At 43.4% G+C, this 21,209-nt stretch overlaps 1 protein-coding gene across 3 annotated transcripts in view; it reads right to left on the reverse strand.

Moving 5' to 3' along the window:
• LOC122464967 (protein eyes shut homolog) overlaps positions 1-21,209 on the reverse strand; it is a 122,028-nt gene that overhangs the window by 46,231 nt on the left and 54,588 nt on the right. The window contains exon 1 of one of the 3 annotated variants that reach the window (XR_006289436.1): positions 1,887-2,078. The exons of the other annotated variants lie outside the window; for them this stretch is intronic. The gene's annotated coding sequence lies outside the window, so the exon portion shown is untranslated. Of the gene's footprint in view, positions 1-1,886; positions 2,079-21,209 lie in introns of those variants that run through there. 3 annotated transcript variants of the gene reach the window in all.

Consider the following 21,209-nt stretch of genomic DNA (forward strand, 5'->3'; position numbering starts at 1 on the left):
CTTGTTAATCCTGCTGCAGAAACCATACGGATTAGCCTAAAACATGCACAGTTTTGACTTGAGGCCAGGCTATGCTACCTGAATACAAATTTGAATCATAATAAATGAAATGATAAACTGATGCTGGAAGATGACAGTAGAGTATTTATTGACAACTTCAAGCACACATTCTTGTTTAGCTTCACAGAATTCCCAGGAGCAACTAATCTTTCCTCCCATACCAGAGGATCCATACAGTAGTGGATACTATTACCTTAACCCTGCTCCCCCCCCAACCCCGCAGCGTTCCGATCTTAGTTCCTTTCAACCTACAATAGGATCACAGTACAGCCAAATTTTAAACCAATTGAAAAAAAATCACGAAAAAAGTGCTAGCACCTCAATGATGTGTCAAGACACACTGCTTCAAGAAGTAATGTGTATAAGGACAGTGCACTGACAATTCAGATGACTCACATCTTGAATGCCCCAAGGAGAGCAAGAGTACAGGGGATACAGTTCTAAAGGCATTGGTGATGAAGTAATGGCTGGCCTAAAGAAGACTAGCTTGGCTGAAGGAAGAAAAACATAATAGATACTTAAACAACAAACAACAGGGCCATAGCATAAGTAGTGGAAAGACAGAGGATATGGGTGAAGATGCTGATCTATTGCTCTCTAGGAACTGCTGAGAAGGGAACCTCAGAGTTTTGAATGGCAGTGTGGCTACCCCTCTGAGATTTGGGAAGGCAAAGCATCTTGGGGGGAAAATAAGAACCCCACACCATAGCCTTTGCTAGAGGAGAGAACCACACCTGAGGACAAATATAAACTTTTCTACTTGTTTTGTGAAAGTATTTCATGTTTAACTCGGAACAAACTTTTACTGAAGTTCAACTTAAAAAAAGGGTTTCTATCTCTAATAGCTTTCGGTTCCAGACCCTTTCTTAAGAAAAACAAACAAACAGTTTTTCTGACCACACTGAAGGCATACGTACAAGAAATCACAGCCAATTGAGAGAGAGATTGTTCTCAGCTTATTTCTAACCCTACTTTGAATGACCAGTGAGTTTGAATGACTCAGTAAATCTTGTGGAACATTTTAACTTGTTAGTCATTAATAATTACATAACTAATATGAGAGCGCCAGGTACCTACAGTGATTAACCTCAAATTCCTCTATCCTCTCCCCAGCCTTGGTAATGGTTTCTGCTTTCCAAATCAATATAATACCTCCCTCAAACCTTAGAGGTAGTACTGCCCCCCTCATCCCACCAAGTCCTCCCTCCTTTCAAATAAATACAGCTAGTTGATAACAACATCTGAATCCAGGATCTTCTTCCTAACATCATCCACATAACTTCCAGTCTTACCAGCATCAGTAATGGCACAGACAACTTCAATTATGATTATAGGAGAAAAAAAATTCAGGGGGTGCATTAATGCAATTTCAGATTGGTAGGCAGAGAATAGAAAATAGAGTATTGTCTTAGAATTCAATAAGTAGAATCATAAATTAAATCTTATGTAGACATTATATTGATCACATCATCTGCTGTATTTATTTCTTGTCAAAATTAATAAAAAGAATACTCCAAAAATTCAAGCTACTTAAATAGAGATTGTTTTGACAATTGTACTGAGAGTTATGGAGACTGAAGTCTTCTCTTTATGCAAAAAAGTGGTACAGAATGAGCAATAGAAACTTATCTCACTATTCTACTTCTACAGGTGAGAGTCATAGGGCATGCTAACCTCTACTGCTCCCTGCTGGCCAAATGTGCTGTTGCAGGCACTCCTTGCCTCCATTTTCCTGTCAAAGGAGGGCAGCCCCAGAGCACATCTCTTTACAGCCCTGCAGGTATACAGCCCTCAGCACCTTCAGGGTTCAGGGATAAGTCACTTACAGCCAGAGTCTTTCAACGATATTCCCCTTCTCCTGGGGTCCAGTTTATTTAGTTCAATCAGCTTCCCCCCAAGAAGATTGCCCAAGTTCAGGGGGGTATCCCCAGCTCTCCTTCTTGGAGCTTAGGAAACTGGTGGACTTGAAGAGGCTAACAGGAGGCAGTAATAATGCTGGTGCTGCACTGGGAGCTCCTCCTTGCTCCTGAGCCCTGGTGGTCTCTTAGTAGGCTCAGCTGCTGATCATTCAGTTAATAGCCTAGATGGCTCATTACCCTTAAGTTAGCTTGTCACATGTAGCCTATGCCCAGATCACCCTTAAAAAGGCCAGCACCCTCATGACAAGCCTACTGTCCATAACTATTCAAGTTACTGCCAAGGTAGGACTGCCAACAGAGCTTCTAATTATGATGATGGGTTTTGTGATGACATGTCTAGATACATTTATGGGCATTGTAGCACAGTGGCCACTTACTGAGCATCCCTTTGTTCCTAGAGGTCACTGTATGGTATCTTTCTCTGTTTCCACCCCTCTTCAGGGCCCTATAAGAACTCCCAGTTCAAATATAGTTCAGACAATCTCTACAAGGAGTCCCTCTTTTATTTAGTCCACTGGATATATACTGTGCCATCCACCTCCAACCCTAGTCCAGTCTCTTTCCCAGTAGCCCAAAATACCACAAAGCCTTTTAAAATAGACCACAAACTCTCACCATCTTCACCCCAGTTTCAGCTGGGGAGAGCCCCCTCTTCCCTGAAGGTCTGTCTGCTTCCTTATAACCCCTGCATGGAATTTGTCCTTTTCCCCAGGCCTTTCCAGGTAGGCCTTTGTTGTCTCTCCTCTGCTTCTTGGACAGAGTCTCTCCCAGAGCTTTCCTCCCTCTCTCTTGCTTCTTTTACTTTTCTTCTAGCTAACTCAGGGCCCTGCAGGACCCTTCTCATTCTCTGCAATGTATCTACAGATCTAGCTACAGGTTTCTGGGCTTCTCCCATTTTACTGGCAAGGTTTCTGCCTCTGGCAATCTCAGCACTTCTCCCAACCAAAACCTCCCTAAAGCTTCCTACTACCTTTTATGTTGGGATCACCTGATTCCTCTCAGGTGGGGCTTATCTTGGAATCAGGGCTGACTTAGCCCCAGGCTTTCCAGCCCATAGGCAAGCCAACCTCTTAGAGGCATATCATACATAAATAGGAACGTAAGTAGAAACAATAAACTCATTTCACAACAAGTCATTCAATAGATCCTATGCTCTGATATTGACAAAGGTTAAAGTGCGCACATTGTATTTATGGTTTGTCAACTCTGCTGACTCCCATTCACTTTAGAACAGAAATTAAAGTCATGGTTCTAATCCACACTGAGTGGATGGGGATTTAATTTCCAGAGAGATTGTTTTATCCTCCACTAAGTCCCTACTCAACTACAAGACAACTACATTCCACTTGGATGCCGTAGGTGGACAGGCTTTGTCAGGGATCTTGGCTGTGGAACTCCTTACCATAAGAGATTAGATCAAATCTGGTGATGATCAGATCACTTTTTTGATAAAGCCTCCCAGAACTGACGCCCTGTAAACATTCTGCATTCACAAAGTCCCATACTTTATTTCTGCCCTTACAGAACACACAGAGAAAACCAGTTTGGTTTTTCCTCACTGGAATTCTGTGCTCATCAGTCATATGTTGCTCTTGGATACCACAGTGATCAGAGTTATATCAAAAAGACAGAAATTCAGATTTGCTCTATGAACTTGAACAAGTTATTTGACTCTTCTCTTCTTATTTGACCAACAAACTTGGAATCATGATGTTTACTTGCCTTTGCAAAGGTCTTAGGAGTTACAGATGAAAAGCACTGTATGAGTGCTAAATTTTATAAAAAGAAAAGGAGGACTTGTAGCACCTTAGAGACTAACAAATTTATTTGAGCATAAGCTTTCGTGAGCTACAGCTCACTTCATCGGATGCAGGAAGGGTGGCCAACACACCCCTCAGCCCGCGCTGCTTCCCGCAGTCCCCATTGGCCTGGAGCGGCAAACTGCAGCCAGTGGGAGCCGCTATCGGCTGAACCTGCAAACGCGGCAGGTAAACAAACCGGCCCCGCCCTCCAGGGGCTTTCCCTGAACAAGCGGCAGCCCTAGTTTGAGAACCGCTGTTCTAGAGGGCCATATCAAGCCAATGCATTCAAATCTTAGAGGACATCTTCAATTTAAAATATATGAATGCAATCAAACCAGACAGCAATCTTAAATAAGGAAAATGACACGATAATCATTGCAAAGGAGTTTGTGTCGAGAGACTTTTTTTTTTAAATGGGCAATAGGAAGAAAAGCAATAAGGAAACAGGGAAAAACCTATTCCCGACAAAGTCAGAGATATTTTTTGTTCACTGGCTTAAAACATACAAGGAATCAGCCTCTGAAGTCTGAAATTAGGAGACTATAAACTCTTTTTTTATCATTAGAATAAGAACATTAATAACATGTTTGAGTGGGATGTACTTGTTAGGTCACACCCCAAGAATCTATGTTACAGGTAAAAGCCAGATGGAACCTGCATTTTCTTTAGTTCAGACATCCCCCTCTCCCTGCGCCTTAGTTTGGGAGGTCAGATCCTTCTACTATTTCCTATTAGATGAAAAATCAACCTTAAGTCCTGGTCCTTGGGTGGTCACTGCTGGGTGCAGATGAAAGGAACAGCTGTGTGTTTTCAGGTGTTGTAAGAAATAATGCCAGGACTCAGAGATTGGACTTTTTTCCTTCTGTTCTATGATCAGTATTTTGTGCAAACAAAGTATAAATGCTATGGCAGACAAGGGCACAAGTTCACAGACCAATAACTTCTTTAAGTTTATTGGTTCTGAAATGTGCACTTGTCTGCCAAAGTGTTTCTCTTCCCTGGTAAGACACAAAGCATCAGACATTCATTTTACTAAGTTTGATATTTTCTTTATTACTTCATTGGGACATTACAGCATCTCTTGAATATGCAATCAAGAAGTACTGATGATGTCATGGGACTTAGGCAGCTTCTATGACTTCAGTGTGAGAGGGAATCACACTCAATAGAAAAATAACTTTTCATTAAATGTTGTGAAACTATTAAAACTTACTTGGATACCATTCAATAACAACAAATATAATGGAAAAATAAATTAGATAACCCCTTCCTTTCTTACAATCTGATCACCTTTTTCCCGCACTTCCTTGTGATTTTAGCAGCTACTATTCTGATCAGCTCCAAGAGTTAGAGATTAACACTTTTCCCCACTTGAAAGCTTTCAGGCTGTATATCATATTGATTCTTTCAATAACTTTAATAATTTTTGAGATAGCTGTTGCTAAAATCTGGACTTCTAAGAGCTAGAGGGGCGGGGATAAGGCAAGATAGTAATCAGGATTATGGGATTTCAGAGGTCTGCGATCTCAAACTGTCAGGGCTAGACATACTGCTTATTTCTACCATTGGAAACCTAAAGGAGGAATTTCCAGCTTTCCAACTGGTTCATCTTTAATTTCTACCTCTGGATGGTTCACAAAATATTCAAATTTTAAATAGCGGCTGAACCCTGAACTGTCCATTTATTAGACAAGTCAGGAATATTTTTAACATCTCAACAAATGGCTGTGGCCAAAGTGCCAAGCCCCCTTTATAGTCTCGCCTTCAAAACCTTCAAGAACTAGGGGAGGGACAGAAGTGGGCATATGAGTACTCCAACAGGCACTGCTATCAAAGGATTCCACTGTCAGAGATGCACTGTTGGCACAACCCACGACAGGGAACATGTAGAGGCTACTCAAAAAAGAGCTAATGGTATGAGCCAACTATATTCACTTTTAAGTTCACAGACTCAGCTCGAGCAGTAACGTCATACACTGCGTACATTTGGAGACTATGGTCTTGATTTTATGAGGTTCTGAATGTCTCTCAGGGTCTCGTTCTACGACGACATAGTTAGCAACTGAAACTCCTCAACAAAACATGTTGTTTGGGGAAGAGGGGTGTGAGATAGTCTGATTAAGAACGTTGTAGTAATTTTCATCTAGAGAGTGACTTGCACTGTTGAAGTTCTAAGTTGCTACTCATTTTCCCCAGTAAAACTAGCCGTCGCACTGGAGAGTAACCTTGCAGCAATATCCCAGCTCTGCTCATACCAACACATGCTGCTATTATTCTCTAATACTGGATAAAGAGAGGAAAAATAAAACGTACAAAGCAATATAGGGACAACATTTACTAGTATATTTAAATATATTTCTCCCCCCATCAATCTGGTTAAAAATTATTGCACTCTAGTCAGAGTAATCCCCCAAATTATTTACTTTTAAAACAGACACAAAGAGCACAGAATATTCAGGGGAGAGAGAAGGAGAAAAAAAAATTAAAAAGCCAACCACCCTGCAATGAACTTGCACTCAGTACAAGTCCACAGGCTTTTAGGACAGTAGCAATTCTGAATATTCTTTTTGAAGGGAGCACAGATTCAAAAAATGCTGTAAGGGAGATAACATCAAAATATGTTCAGTAAAATATGCCCCAGGATAAGGAACATCTGCCCTTTTTGGTTTCTGAGATCTACTTATTAACAAAGGTTCCTTTTACATTTCAGTACCATCTGTTTCTCTTCTGTGCATCATATTTTACTCTGAATCATACCTCAAACATTTTTTTCTAAAACAGGCTCAGTACTGATAGGATTTCAGATTAGGAAGTGTAATTGCATTTCTGCATTTTTATAACGGATGAAATTCAGGTAAATGAACCAATATAGTTATATGTAGGCTAGTTTATCTACTAAATCACTTTAATTAGTTATTGGGCTGTCATCTGTTGCTTCCTTATTTAAAAAAAGCAGCAACAACGACAAAAAACAAAACAACGATGAAAAAACCCCACCAAAAAAACCCAAAACAACAGAAACAACCCCCCACCACAACTTGTAAATCTTAACTGATGCTGTAACGTAAGAAGAGATCTTACAGTAAAGGACATTGTTACTACACAACTTCCCATTATAATAAGACCATAAGAACAGCTATACTGGGTCAGACTAAAGGTCCATCTAGCCCAGTATCCTATCTTCTGACAGTGGCCAATGCCAGGTGCCCCAGAGGGAATGAACAGAACAGGTAATCATCAAGCGATACATCCCCTATAATTTGGAAGACAAGACACAAACTAACAAACATCTGTCTTCATGAAAAGTGCTTCTTACCTTTACACATCTAATGTCTAACAGAGCCAGAAGCAATTTAGCAGTCTTGTTTAGGTTGATTTAAATTCACATTTATTTTAATGCATGTTTATAAAAATGGAAGTCAGCCATTTGGTTTTCTACATTGCTTCTTGATGTCAGATACAGTATTGTAGTGCCAGAGCCATGCATTTGTTTTGCAAACCATAAAGATTAATATGATAATAACTGCTAGAACACAAGCGTGGACAGCTGGTATAAGCAATGCAAATATTAATTTAAAATACATATTTTTCATCTTGGACTTACAGTATCAAAACTTTAACAATTTCTCTTTTTAAAATACCATATGGATAAACAACTGGTGCTAAAATCCTCATTGTATAGAGTATATTATTTAGTTCATGAGCAGCAACTGTTTTCAAAGAGGCTTCATATTGATTTAGGGGAAAACTGGGACAGGTAGCCATTATTTTGGGGGCAGCACATTTTCCATATTAGACCCATAGATGTAAATGCCAGTAACAATGGTAGTATGAGACCAAGGTCTTCAGAATCATCTGTAGATCCATTTGTAGGAACTGGTTTTGAAATATAAAAACCAAGGGAAATATTCAAGGGAGAAATATAAAATGTAAACCCACATCTTTCTTGTAACCCTTACAAGTGGAGATAGTTGCCCCATTAACCTACGGGACAACTTTTCATAGAATCATAGAACATCAGGGTTGGAAGGGACCTCAGGAGGTCATCTAGTCCAACCCCCTGCTCAAAGCAGGACCAATCTCCAACTAAATCATCCCAGCCAGAGCTTTGTCAAGCCTGACCTTAAAAATATCTAAGGAAGGAGATTCCACCACCTCCCTAGGTAATGCATTCCAGTGTTTCACCACCCTCCTGGTGACAAAGTTTTTCCTAATATCCAACCTAAACCTCCCTCACTACAACTTGAGACCATTACTCCTTGATCTGTCATCAGCTACCACTGAGAATAGTCTAGATCCAGCCTCTTTGGAGCCCCCTTTCAGGTAGTTGAAAGCAGCTATCAAATCCCCCCCTCATTCTTCTCTTCCACAGACTAAACAATCCCAGTTCCCTCAGCCTCTCCTCATAAGTCATGTGTTCCAGTCCCCTAATCATTTTTGTTGCCCTCCACTGGACTCTCTCCAATTTTTCCACATCCTTCTTGTAGTGTGGGGCCCAAAACTGGACACAGTACTCCAGATGAGTACACCAGTACACCAATGTCGAATAGAGGGCAACGATCACGTCCCTCGACCTGCTAGCAATGTCCCCACATATACATCACAAAATGCCATTGGCCTTCTTGAAAACAAGGGCACACTGTTGACTCATATCCAGCTTCTCATCCACTGTAACCCCTAGGTCCTTTTCTGCAGAACTGCTGCTGAGCCATTTGGTCCCTAGTCTGTAGCGGTGCATTGGATTCTTCCGTCCTAAGTGCAGGACTCTGCACTTGTCCTTGTTGAACCTCATCAGATTTCTTTTGGCCCAATCCTCTAATTTGTCTAGGTCCCTCTGTATCCTATCCCTACCCTCCAGCGTATCTACCTCTCCTCCCAGTTTAGTGTCATCTGCAAACTTGCTGAGGGTGCAATCCACACCATCCTCCAGATCATTAATGAAGATATTGAACAAAACCGGCCCGAGGACCAACCCTTGGGGCGCTCCACTTGATACCGGCTGCCAACTAGACATGGAGCCATTGATCACTGCCGTTGAGCCCGACAATCTAGCCAACTTTCTATCCACCTTATAGTCCATTCATCCAGCCCATACTTCTTTAACTTGCTGGCAAGAATACTGTGGGAGACCATGTCAAAAGCTTTGCTAAAGTCAAGGAACAACACTCCACTGCTTTCCCCTCACCCACAGAGCCAGTTATCTCATCATAGAAGGCAATTAGATTAGTCAGGCATGACTTGCCCTTGGTGAATCCACGCTGACTGTTCCTGATCACTTTCCTCTCCTCTAAGTGTTTCAGAATCAATTCCTTGAGGACCTGCTCCATGATTTTTCCAGGGACTGAGGTGAGGCTGACTGGCCTGTAGTTCCCAGGATCCTCCTCCTTCCCTTTTTTAAAGATGGGCACTACATTAGCCTTTTTCCAGTCATCTGGGACTTCCCCCGATCACCATGAGTTTTCAAAGATAATGGCCAATGGCTCTGCAATCACATCCGCCAAATCCTTTAGCACTCTCGGATGCAGCGCATCCGGCCCCATGGACTTGTGCTCGTCCAGCATTTCTAAATAGTCCCGAACCACTTCTTTCTCCACAGAGGGCTGGTCACCTCCTCCCCATGCTGTGCTGCCCAGTGCAGTAGTCTGGGAGCTGACCTTGTTCGTGAAGACAGAGGCAAAAAAAGCATTGAGTACATTAGCTTTTTTCATATCCTCTGTCATTAGGTTGCCTCCCTCATTCAGTAAGGGGCCACACTTTCCTTGACTTTCTTCTTGTTGCTAACATACCTGAAGAAATCCTTCTTGGTACTCTTAACATCTCTTGCTAGCTGCAACTCCAGGTGTGATTTGGCCTTCCTGATTTCACTCCTGCATGCCCGAGCAATATTTTTTACTCTTCCCTGGACATTTGTCCAAACTTCTACTTCTTGTAAGCTTCTTTTTTGTGTTTAAGATCAGCAAGGATTTCACTGTTAAGCCAAGCTGGTTGCCTGCCATATTTACTATTCTTTCTACACATCGGGATAGTTTGTCCCTGTAACCTCAATAAGGATTCTTTAAAATACAACCAGCTCTCCTGGACTCCTTTCCCCCTCATGTTATTCTCCCAGGGGATCCTGCCCAACAGTTCCCTGAGGGAGTCAAAGTCTGCTTTTCTGAAATCCAGGGTCCGTATTCTGCTGCTCTCCTTTCTTCCCTGTGTCAGGGTCCTGAACTCGACCATCTCATGGTCACTGCCTCCCAGGTTCCCATTCACTTTAGCTTCCCCTACTAATTCTTCCTGGTTTGTGAGCAGCAGGTCAAGAAGAGCTCTGCCCCTAGTTGGTTCCTCCAGCACTTGCACCAGGAAGTTGTCCCCTACACTTCCCAAAAACTTCCTGGATTGTCTGTGCACCACTGTATTGCTCTCCCAGCAGATATCAGGGTGATTGAAATCTCCCATGAGAACCAGGGCCTGCGATCTAGTAACATCTGTGAGTTGCCGGAAGAAATCATCATCCGCCTCATCCCCCTGGTTCGGTGGTCTATAGTAGACTCCCACCACGACATCACTCTTGTTGCTCACACTTCTAAACTTAATCCAGAGACACTCAGGTTTTTCTGCAGTTTCATACTTGAGCTCTGAGCAGTCAAACTTTTGCATTTACACTCATATAATTCATGGGGTCTCATTGTTTCCCACCTGATTAGCAACTCATGTATAAACTGTCATGCCAATAAAATCTTACTGAATTAAAAATAAATCAGCTGCTGGCATAAGTGGAATTGTGGTAAATGGGAACTGGCATTGATGTAGATAGAGAGGGATTTGCATCCTTTACACCAACAGTGAATTTAGTGAGATTTAGACTTTACCGGGATTTTCATGAGTGCTTAAAGTGGCAGATGTTGGGGAGAACACACTCCTGAGGGCTAAGTAAAATAAAACAAAGCGTACACCTGAATGCATCAGGCTCAAAAATTGGGCTATTAAATATTTCACCCTGGGGTGAAATCTTGGTTCTAGTGAAGTCAGTGGGAAAACTCCTATTGATTAAAATGGGGTGAAGATTTCACCTCCTCGAACTCAAGCACACTTGATCATTTTCAACAGGTGACATTTAAGAATACAGAACATACGGTGCTTTAAAAGAAAGCCATAGAAGGAAGTAGGTGCCTTCCCTACTCAGTTAGCTGGCTGTGAAGGGGAATGCACACTACAGCAACTTAGAGAAATCACTGCCAGCACTATCCTTCTACTTTCCTGGAAACAACGGGAATCATTGTGTGCTTCTTGAAGCACAATTGCTTGAAACGTCCACTGGGGCAGTATAGCTTTGTCCTTCCCCCACAAAGTGCAGTGCTTAAAAAAAACCTAAGTCCAAGGCAATTTATTTTTGAAGAGTTGCAAACTTATTTTTTTGTTTCAGAGCCCAAGAATACAAGACAATAAATTCTCACGTTTTCAGCATACACATTGAACAATAATAACAAGAGGGCTTTTTTTATCCTACCAATTGGGTATATAAGCAGAAAATGAGGTTTTGGAAGAAACAGCATTTCAGAGGTAAAGAAAACCTATGGCAAACTATTATTATTAATATCTGTGGAGGAGTAAAGGGGGTTATTTAAAGTTAAAGAGTATATCAGCATCATCCACTCCTACATTTTCTTCTTAGTTACAAAAGACGCTGTTAACTTGAAATAAGGAGAAAGGAGCTGTCCAAAGCTGCTTCAATATTGTACAGGACAGAGGACACGCAGGAGGGAGTATGCTAATGATCAAGGGGGGCTGATCAGTGTGAAAGTGAAGGCGTGAAAATCACTCTCTGAATTAGCTGAAAAGCTGATGATACTGTAAATGCAACTGGGAACACTAAGGGCTTGATCTTATTCCTGCTGGTTTCAGTAGGAGCAGGACTGTGCCTCAAATTAGGTGTGCAATGGGACAATACATTCAACTGCAACAAGTTCATTAATCGTATTTCTAAAAATAATCTTACTGCTTTGTGCTTCAGTGTACTACATGGCCATTTAAAATGCATACTTTCCAAATCTAGTCTTGCATGTACAGAACACTTAACAAACACAGCTTGTTAGTTCTCACCCGAGCCTTGAAATGCATGTCCCTCATGCACATGCATGTGGAGGGCACAACTCTATAAAGGGACCATCACACGATACATAGTTTGTTTAGTTCTAAATCACAAAGCATTCATATTCAACAGAAGCAAAGCATGCCAATTTCTATGGTCCTTAGGCAAACCTCAGGCAGCAGAAACAAAAGGGTGATCAAGTTTAACAGGTTAACATGCATCAACATTAGATCATAGTTTTTAATGGTATAGTTAAGGGATTGTCAGCATTTTCTTCAATTTTAGGGTATTATACACCTTGATCATATTTACGGTATTTTGGTATGATATTGTTTTCTGTAATAAACTTCTGCTTATTGCAGATTTTTTTTTATTCTAAGTATTTTTTTAAATGTAGCGCTCCCTTGCTCTCCAGTGGGGAGGGAGGCCACTCTGCCTCATTGTGTTTGGGTTCAGTCCTCAAGCTCGGGTCGCATCGGTGGGGCCAAGCCTTAAACGGTCTAGAGCTCTGAGCCCATCTGACAGAGGCAAGCAGAAAACAATAATCTGGGGCTCTTGCTTCTGGGTGGAGCAGTACCTGGTGCAGTCTCTAGCTCGCAGCCCCTCAATGGGGCCGACAGCACTTAACCGTCTAGGGCCCTAGCCCTCGGGCAGGCCTGGGCTGGTAGCAGGCTGTAGCCTAAGCCTACCAGCCCAGGCAGCCAGCTAATACACTGAGTCAATATGTTCTAGCCCTTTAGTCGGGGCAGAGCAGGGGGCAGGCTTCAGCCTAAGCTTGGAGCTCAAGCAACCAACAAACACACAGTCTTGGGGTTCAGGTAAGGGGGAGTGCCCACGCAGCCTAGGGGCTCTGAAAGAGTTTTACGTACCCGACAGGCTAGCAGGGGGTTCAGGGAGCATAGGCCTCCTGGCCTAAGGTGTGGAGTCAGCCACCTCAGGGTTGGGGTGGCAGGGGAACGTGGGTCCACCCTACTCCACCACGTCCCAGCCCAGGGCCCTAACATTGGCAGAGTGGTCTGCCATTGTGTTGGTGGAAATCCAGCTGCAACACGTGACTGAGATGTGGTCAGCCCTGCAGCTAGCCAGTCGTCGGCTGCCTCTGGGCTCCTTCCTATCTCCCCGGGGTTTGGTACCTCTGGCCTCCAGAGGTCCTCGGGCTCCTTGGGATATACAGCCGATGGTAGTCCTGGCAACTCCTTGTCTGCGTTTGTCTCCTCTGGGGGCAGGGCACGGCAGAGCGCAGGTTCCGCTCCTGGGTGCTGCAGCAAGGCAGAGGCATCCGTGTCCTCAGCTGGCTCTGGCCCAGCTGAGCTGCAGAGCCTTCCCTTTATACTTCCTGCCCTGCCCTGGCACTTCCAGCAAGGGGAGTGGGACAGGTTTGGCTCTGCCCACCAAGGGGAGCATAGTGCTCCCTCGCTCTCCAGTGTGGAGGGAGGCCACTCTGCCTGACTACACCGCCTTCCTCAAGTCCGTCTCCCGGGAACCAGAAATGGCAATGTCCCCTTCCCCCAACCGAGAGAATAAGTCCATGTTGATATGGTCTTTACCTGCTCAATGCTGTATGGTGAAGGTATAGGGCTGCAGGGCCAGATACCGGCACATCAACCGGCAGGTTGTTTCCTTAACAGTCTTCAGCCACTTAAGGGGGGTTAAGCCACTTAAGGAGGTAGTATCTCAGTGTGTCCATGGCCCACTTGACTGCCAGCAACCGAGTAATTCCGTTCTCGGGGTGTCATAAATATAAAGGGAAGGGTAACCACCTTTCTATATACAGTGCTATAAAATCCCTCATGGCCAGAGGGTTAAGAAGCTAAGGTAACCTCACTGGCACCTGACCCAAAATGACCAATGAGGGGACAAGATACTTTCAAATCTGGAGTGTGGGGGGGACAAAGGGTTCTGTCTGTCTGTGTGATGCTTTTGCCAGGAACAGATCAGAACTGCAAGCCTTCCAAGTCCTGGTACATTAGTAAGTAATCTAACTAGAAAATGCTTTAGATTTTCTTTTGTTTAATGGCTTATAAAATAAGTTGTGCTGGAGGGAATGTTCCTGTTTTTGTGTCTTTTTGTAACTTAAAGGTTTTGCCTAGAGGGATTCTCTATGTTTTGAATCTGATTACCCTGTAAGGTATTTACCGTCCTGATTTTACAGAGGTGATTCTTTTACCTTTTCTTTAATTAAAATTCTTCTTTTAAGAACCTGATTGATTTTTCATTGTTCTTAAGATCCAAGGGTTTGGGTCTGTGTTCACCTGTACCAATTGGTGAGGATTCTTATTAAGCCTTCCCCAGGAAAGGGGTTGTAGGGCTTGGGGGGATATTTTTGGGGAAGACATCTCCAAGTGGTCTCTTTCCCTGTTCTTTGTTTAAAACACTTGGTGGTGGCAGCATACTGTTCAAGGACAAGGCAAAGTTTGTACCTTGGGGAAGTTTTTAACCTAAGCTGGTAAGAATAAGCTTAGGGAGTCTTTCATGCGGGTCCCCACATCTGTACCCTAGAGTTCAGAGTGGGGAAGGAACTTTGACATGAGGAAACAACTTACGGCTGATATACAATCTGGGGTGTTCATCTCCGTTCACTTCCTGAGAGAGCACAGCTCCCAGGCCCACATCCGACGTGTCTGTCTGTAACAGAAACTCCCGGGTAAAGTCTGGGCTGAAGACCACAGCTCTCAGCACAGTTGGTCTTTGAGAGTTTGGAAGGTTCGTTGGCACTCATTGGTCCAACACACATGCTGGGGGCTGTCCTTCTTCCGGAGCTCTGTCAGGGGTTCTACAATTGAGGCAAAACTGGGGACAAAGTGGTGGTAGTAGCCCCGGAGCCCAAGAAATTGCCGCACCCGTCTCTTTGTAGTAGGTGCTGAGTAGGTCAGTAATGCCTGGACCTTCCCCACCAAAGGGCATACTTGGCCTCGCCTGAGGATGTACCCCAAATAGGTGGTTTCCTACAGGCCAATTTTACACTTCTTGGGGTTGGCCATCAGGCTGGCATCACGTAAGGCTCTGAGGACGGCGGCCACCTGGTTGAGGTGTTCCTTTCAGAGGCTGCTGTAAATCACCACGTCATTGAGGTAGACTGCAGCGTACACAGTGGGGCTGTAGGACACGGTCCATCAGCCGCTGGAAGGTGGCCAGGGCCCCATGGTGACCAAAAGGCATCCAGGAAAATTGGTACAATCCAGTCGGGGTGGCAAAAGCAGTCTTCTCCCGGGAACTCAGGTCCAGGGGAATTTGCCAGTACCCCTTTGTGAGATCCAGAGTACTGATATACTGGGCATCACTGAGACAGACTAGCAGCTCATCCATCCATGGCATTGGATACGAATCAAATTTCAAGATATTGTTGACTCTCCACAAAATCAATGCAGAAGCTAAGGGTCCCATCCGGCTTTGGGACCAGGACAATGGGGCTACGCCAGTCACTTTGTGACTTCTCAATTACGCCTAGCTCCAGCATGGTCTGGACCTCCTTCTCCACTACTTCATGGGTGCCACAGAATACACTTGGTGGCAGGGGGATGTGGGCCCTCCCTACTCCACCATGTCCCAGCCCAGAGCCCTAACAGTGGCAGAGTGGTCTGCCACTGGATCGGTAGGGATCAGCCAGAAGACGCCAACTGAGATGCGGTCAGCCCTGTAGCTGGCCAGTCGGAGGCTGCTCCTGGTCTACTTCCTACCTCCCCAGGGTTCGGTACCTCTGGCCTTCACAGGTCTTCAGACTCCTCAGGGTATACAGCCGACGGTAGTCCTGGCAACTCCTTGTCTGCGTTCATCTCTTCTGGGGGCAAGGCACCGCAGAGCGCATGTTCCGCAGCAAGGCAGAGGCATCCATCTCCCAGCTGGCTCCGGCCCAACTGAGCTGCAGAGCCTTCCTTTTATACTTCCTGCCCCACCCTGGTACTTCTGGCAAGGGGAGTGTAGTGCTCCCTCGCTCTCCAGCCCGGAGGGAGGCCACTCTGCCTCACTACATTAAACAAATACATAACTTTAAAAAACACCAGGCCTGGAGGTGTTACTTTTTGAAGATCCAGTATGATCCCTGTGGATGTATAAGATAAAAACAGCAAGATAAGGCAACTGTATTTTCTTTGAACCTTTTGTTTTCATAGGGAAATTGCAGCAACATGGCCACCTGGTAAGATTGATCCTTCTACAGGGAAAAATGATGTTTTGCCATATCCATGGTTATTTCTTGGTTTTTTTAACCGTTTCACATGTGTGAGCCAAGCACTGAATTCAGCGCTGGGCACAGAATTCAGCATCTATTACAGCTGCTCAGCAGCTCTCAGAATTTGACCATACACTGGTCCACACCCTCCACCCCAATCATCATATAGAGCTGCCTATGTCAACACTGCTTATCAAGGTGCACAGGCAATAATATAATACTTAGTAGTTAATGCAGCACACTGTTCAGACATTAATTAATAATGTAAAGAGACCATTGAACATTCTGAGTATAGAGGAAAGTCCGTGCTACACTATTTCTGTTTCTTTTGGTTTATTACATATGCCAGGAAGGATTACTTTACATGTTGGTGTCAGTGACACATCATGTTATAATTCTATAGGGTGAGTGTGATGTAGATATTTTGTTATGCTTATTGCCACCTGATGGTCAATGTGAGAATAATTTACTGTTAGAAGCCCTAAGGCTGTACTGAGCATGCTTCAGGGGGGTCAGGTGTGTGTATGGGGAAGTTTTTCCAAGATGGAGGTCCATTAGTTTTCTGAGTGAACCTGTACCAGAATAAAAGAGCTCCCTTTTCAGTTCAAATCTGTTTTGGGTCTCCATGTACTACAGTGAGCAATGCTGAGTAACATGAGACAATTTACATGTCTATCACTAGAAAAGTCCTACTTTTTTCCAAAATGTAGTATTAAGTGCTTAATAACAGACATGCAACAACTGAAAAAAAAATATGCAGCCCAAGTACAATCTCACCCAAGCCCGTAGGTATGTATTTGGGTGGCTAGCCAAGCCTTCACCCCGGCAACATTGCCACCCTGATATTTTTAGCATGATCGCTTGAGTAGAGTGAGTGCATATCTGTCCACACAAACTGGGAAGCACATTCAGCATTTTCCCAGCGGCGGTGTAGATACACACTGAGAGGCATAGAAACAAGCACACAAAGCAGCCCCGAGAGAAGTATAGAGTGGGAAAAATTGATACTAGACTAGGTTTGGGCCCTTGTTTAGGGCCCTAGGACTGGAGCCCATGGTAGAAAGAGGACATGGGTTGCACTATACCTCAGCAGTGCAACTGTGATGTGGTATGCTAATATCCATGCATCAAGAGGGGTGGGCTGCTGCAGCCAAGAGGGAAAGTGGAACAAACCGCATCCCAGGGAGGATGAAAGATCTTTGCTTAGTTTGGGCTTTATTTACAACTTTTCATGAGTGATGTACCCGAGTATTCGGATTCTAATATCTAAACTGTATTGTTAAATCTATTCACCTAAATTTGGGTTATTGCTGATTATGTACTCTATGTATGATATGACTTTTAAAAACTAACTTTATATTTGTGGATAATCTAAGCACTATATCCAGACGTACAGGCACTCTTTCCCCAACCTAGGTATTATATAATTTTTTAAACATTAGCTTTAATAACATTTTTAAATCTTGGGAAGGGTGGAGCTCAGGTTAACCAGAGGGCTTACCTATCTTTACCCAGAAAGGAAACTGAGGCAGCAGCATCACTGTGGGATGAAGTAAGAAATCTGTGATAGCTACACTTTGTAGTCTGGATTGCAGAACCAACAGAAAGGAAGGACAGAGCAGCTGATAAGAGATTTTGTTAATTAAGTGCATCTTAAAAGGCAGAAGGGTCTGTTTTTACAGATGGTAATAGTGGGTGCTTCTGTTATATTTGCCCTAAGTGGATAACTTCAGTGTTTAAGTAAACAAGTAGAAATTTAACAGAGATAACCTTAGATGACTCTCAGACATGTTCAGAAACTTTCTTCCGCTCTAATGTTTCCATACATCTGGTGTCTTCAGAGAGAATCTGAGGGGGAAATAAAACCTTTCGTTTTGTATCTCAGCTTCTGCTCATAATTCAGACTGTCAGATGAAAGTAATAGTGATAAAGATTGCTGTTGTTGTTGCCTTAGGGGGATGCTGCAGCCTCAGTCAAATGGAGCCTCATTATTAAATTTCCTTTTTTATTATTTATTGTTACATTGCTTAAAAATAAAAATTACAAATAATGTATGTGAGTAATGAATTCTCTGGAGATTCTAGCTAGCTAGAGATGATTCAGATGATAGAAAATAATTAGCACTTAGATACAGCTATCAGTAGCACTTCACTTTGTCAAAGTGCCATAGAAAGATTAATTAATTATCCTCACAACAACCCTCTAAAGTCAGAATTATCCCCACTGTATAGAGGGGAAAACAAGTGGGAATTTAAGTGACTTGCTTATGACATCATAAAAAATTAATAGAGAAATTAATCATTTTTCTACTGAAGTCAGTGCATGTCTTGCCATTGTTTATAATGGCATAGCAGGCTCATGCCCAGAAAATAGTGACAGAACTCAGGTCTTGGCTACAACTTCTGAACTCAAACCCCATAGACCACACTGAGTTTAGGAGAATTTGTTTGTGGTGTTCCAAATACAATACTATTTTACTGAGGCAAAAAACAAATAAACCAAAAACAGTTACTAATCTATTCCATAAGTGTTGTTCTTTGAGATGTATTGCATGTGTTCATTCCACTCTTGATGTTTGGGCACTTCAACGTATGGCCATCAGAAACCTTTTCCCTCAGCAGTACCCGTCCGGACTGCTCAACCGCTCTCTGCTGTCTCATAACACTGCATGCACGTATAAAGGGCGGAGCTGCCCCCTTCCCCTCTCAGTTTCTTCTTGCTGGAACCCCAATGCAGAGGGGCAGGAAGGTGGGTTGTGGAATGAACATGTGCAACGTATTTTGAAGAACAACAGTTACAGAACAGCTTCATAACCGTTTTTCTTCTCTGTGCATTCCACTTACGGTGACTCACAAGACACAAAAGAAGAAGTGGGATCAGAGTTTATCTTAATAAGGACTGGAGGAAAACCTGTCCAACTATAGCATTGTCCTCAGAAGGTAAGACAAGTTGGCAATGCATAACTCCTAAAGTTGCCTAGTTGCCTCTTGGCAGAGTTGGGAAGACTGGGCTCCTTCCTGCCTGTTGAGGTAAAACATTGCTACTGTATTGTCTGTGAGAACTAAGAGGCTCTTCCCCTTGATCTGTAGAAGAAAAACCTGACACATTAGCCTGACAACTTTCAGTTCTCTGACATTTACATGTAAAGACAGGTCATCTGAAGACTATAGTCGCTAAATCTGAAGAGCACTAAAATGGGCCCCCCAGCTGAGAGCAGATGCATCTGTCACTAACGTGAGTGTCAGTTCAGGGTGTCAGTTCAGGTGTCAGTGTCAGTTCAGGGTGGGCAAAGGTTACACCCCTGCATATGTTGCTTGGACTTGTTCATCAGCCTAGGAAGGCAAGGACCTGAGAGGTCACCCTCACTACCAAGTTTAGATGATAACTTGGTGAGTAAACTGAGGCCAGCCAACTCTGAAGAATTCTGAGGCATAATCTGACTTATTGGACCACATATATGCATGAGGCCATATGCCCCAGGAGCCTCAAACAGTTTTGTGCTGTCGTGACTCAGTGAGACTTGAGATCTGTAACCATGGCTCAAATTGTCTGAAATACAGAATCTGGAAGGAAAGCTCTGGCTTGAAACTAGAAACTCTCTTTCTGGATCAAAGAGAGGAGAGATTTCTCTGTTTCGACTAGCAGAGCCAGTGCACTATATGTTGACTGCACTAGATAGACACTGGGCAACACCTGAACCCTGGATCAGCTTCTCACCAGCCAGTCATTCAGTAGGAATAAACTTGCACTCCTGATCTTCTGAGAAGGCAGCCACAACTGCCAATACCACAACTGCCACACCACATCACCACAAACGCCAACATCTTGGACTCTGCTAGGTTGTCAGAATCCGAAGGTCCAGAGAGCGTCAGGAATTGGAGACAAGGCTGGAGCAAGGTCAGACTAGGGCAGGGACAAGACAGGAACAGGACTTGGGCAGGCCTGGGGCAGGAATAGGAACAGGATCAAGAGCTGGTTGGGAATCTTGAGAGTCTGATACACAGCAAGACAAGATAGTTCCTGACCAGGTAGTGTTGTTTCTGAGCTGTAGCTCTGGTGGATTTGGTGAAATACCTGAGGCTGGGGGTCATCTGACCTAAGCTTAGCTCCCCAAGGGTTTTTTTTTTTCCTGGTACTACAGCATTTGCCATTAACTATTTATAAATAGACACAAAATTGTCTAAACAAAGGCTGGGGAAATATTGCCAAAGCAATAAAAATCAGTTCCACTGACCATTGCAGGCATCAAGAAGGACCTGAGAGGGGAAGGGGGAGGCTCTGCCATTCATACCTGTATGCACTATATTGCAACAGAAGAAAGTGCTCAAGCCACCCAGATGAATACTGCTGAGGAAAAAAGTTTCTGACGGCTGTGTGTTGGGGTGGACAGAAACCAAGAGTGGAATGGACATGTGAAATCATTTGAAGAATAACTTTTTTGAATATTATAAAGTGATGGCTTTTATTACACCTACAGCTAACAGAGTTTACCACAGTTGTGAATCAGGATGCAAAGAGGAGGTGTGGGGGATTATAGCAGAGGAGTAGTCTCACTGCCATTGTGGAAATTAGGCACATCTGCCTGGAGGATGACAATTCCATTTTGTGGTAAATTTCAAGGTTTGAAATTTGTTTTATTCCACATAGGAATAAAAAACAAAACTTTTTGAATGTTTTTATGAAAATAGGGGAGGAGGCATTGTGTGGGCATGTGTGTAGAGTACTGGCCTGGGATCCCTGATTCAGAGCAGAGTTTTTTGTGATCCTACATAACTCCAAATCACGCAGAGGAGCGACTTCAACCTGTGTCTCCCATGTCCTGGGCCAAGATCATAACCACACAGCTATAAAATACAGCTCATATTTGCTCTCTCTCTTCCCTGCCTGCCTGAAAGCCTTCCCAACAAGGGTTTCTCAGAAATTGATACATCTTCACAAAATAGTCAACTTGGACGAAACAACATGTTTTGCCAAAATGAAATTTTGGAGAAAATATTCCAAGTAGCTCGCTCTATCTAATCTATCTATCTAACTATATCTGAAAAATAGATAGATTTATCTTGGGAGGAGGGGTGTTGGTTGAAAAAAAGCCTGAAAGTTCTTTAATGGTGTGGAGAACTTGATAGCACTGTGATGAAAGCTAGTAAGTGTGGTTTACTTCCATCACCTCCAATTCTAGTATCTGA

Source organism: Chelonia mydas, chromosome 3 (genome assembly GCF_015237465.2).
Source record: "Chelonia mydas isolate rCheMyd1 chromosome 3, rCheMyd1.pri.v2, whole genome shotgun sequence".
Lineage (NCBI taxonomy): Eukaryota > Metazoa > Chordata > Testudines > Cheloniidae > Chelonia > Chelonia mydas.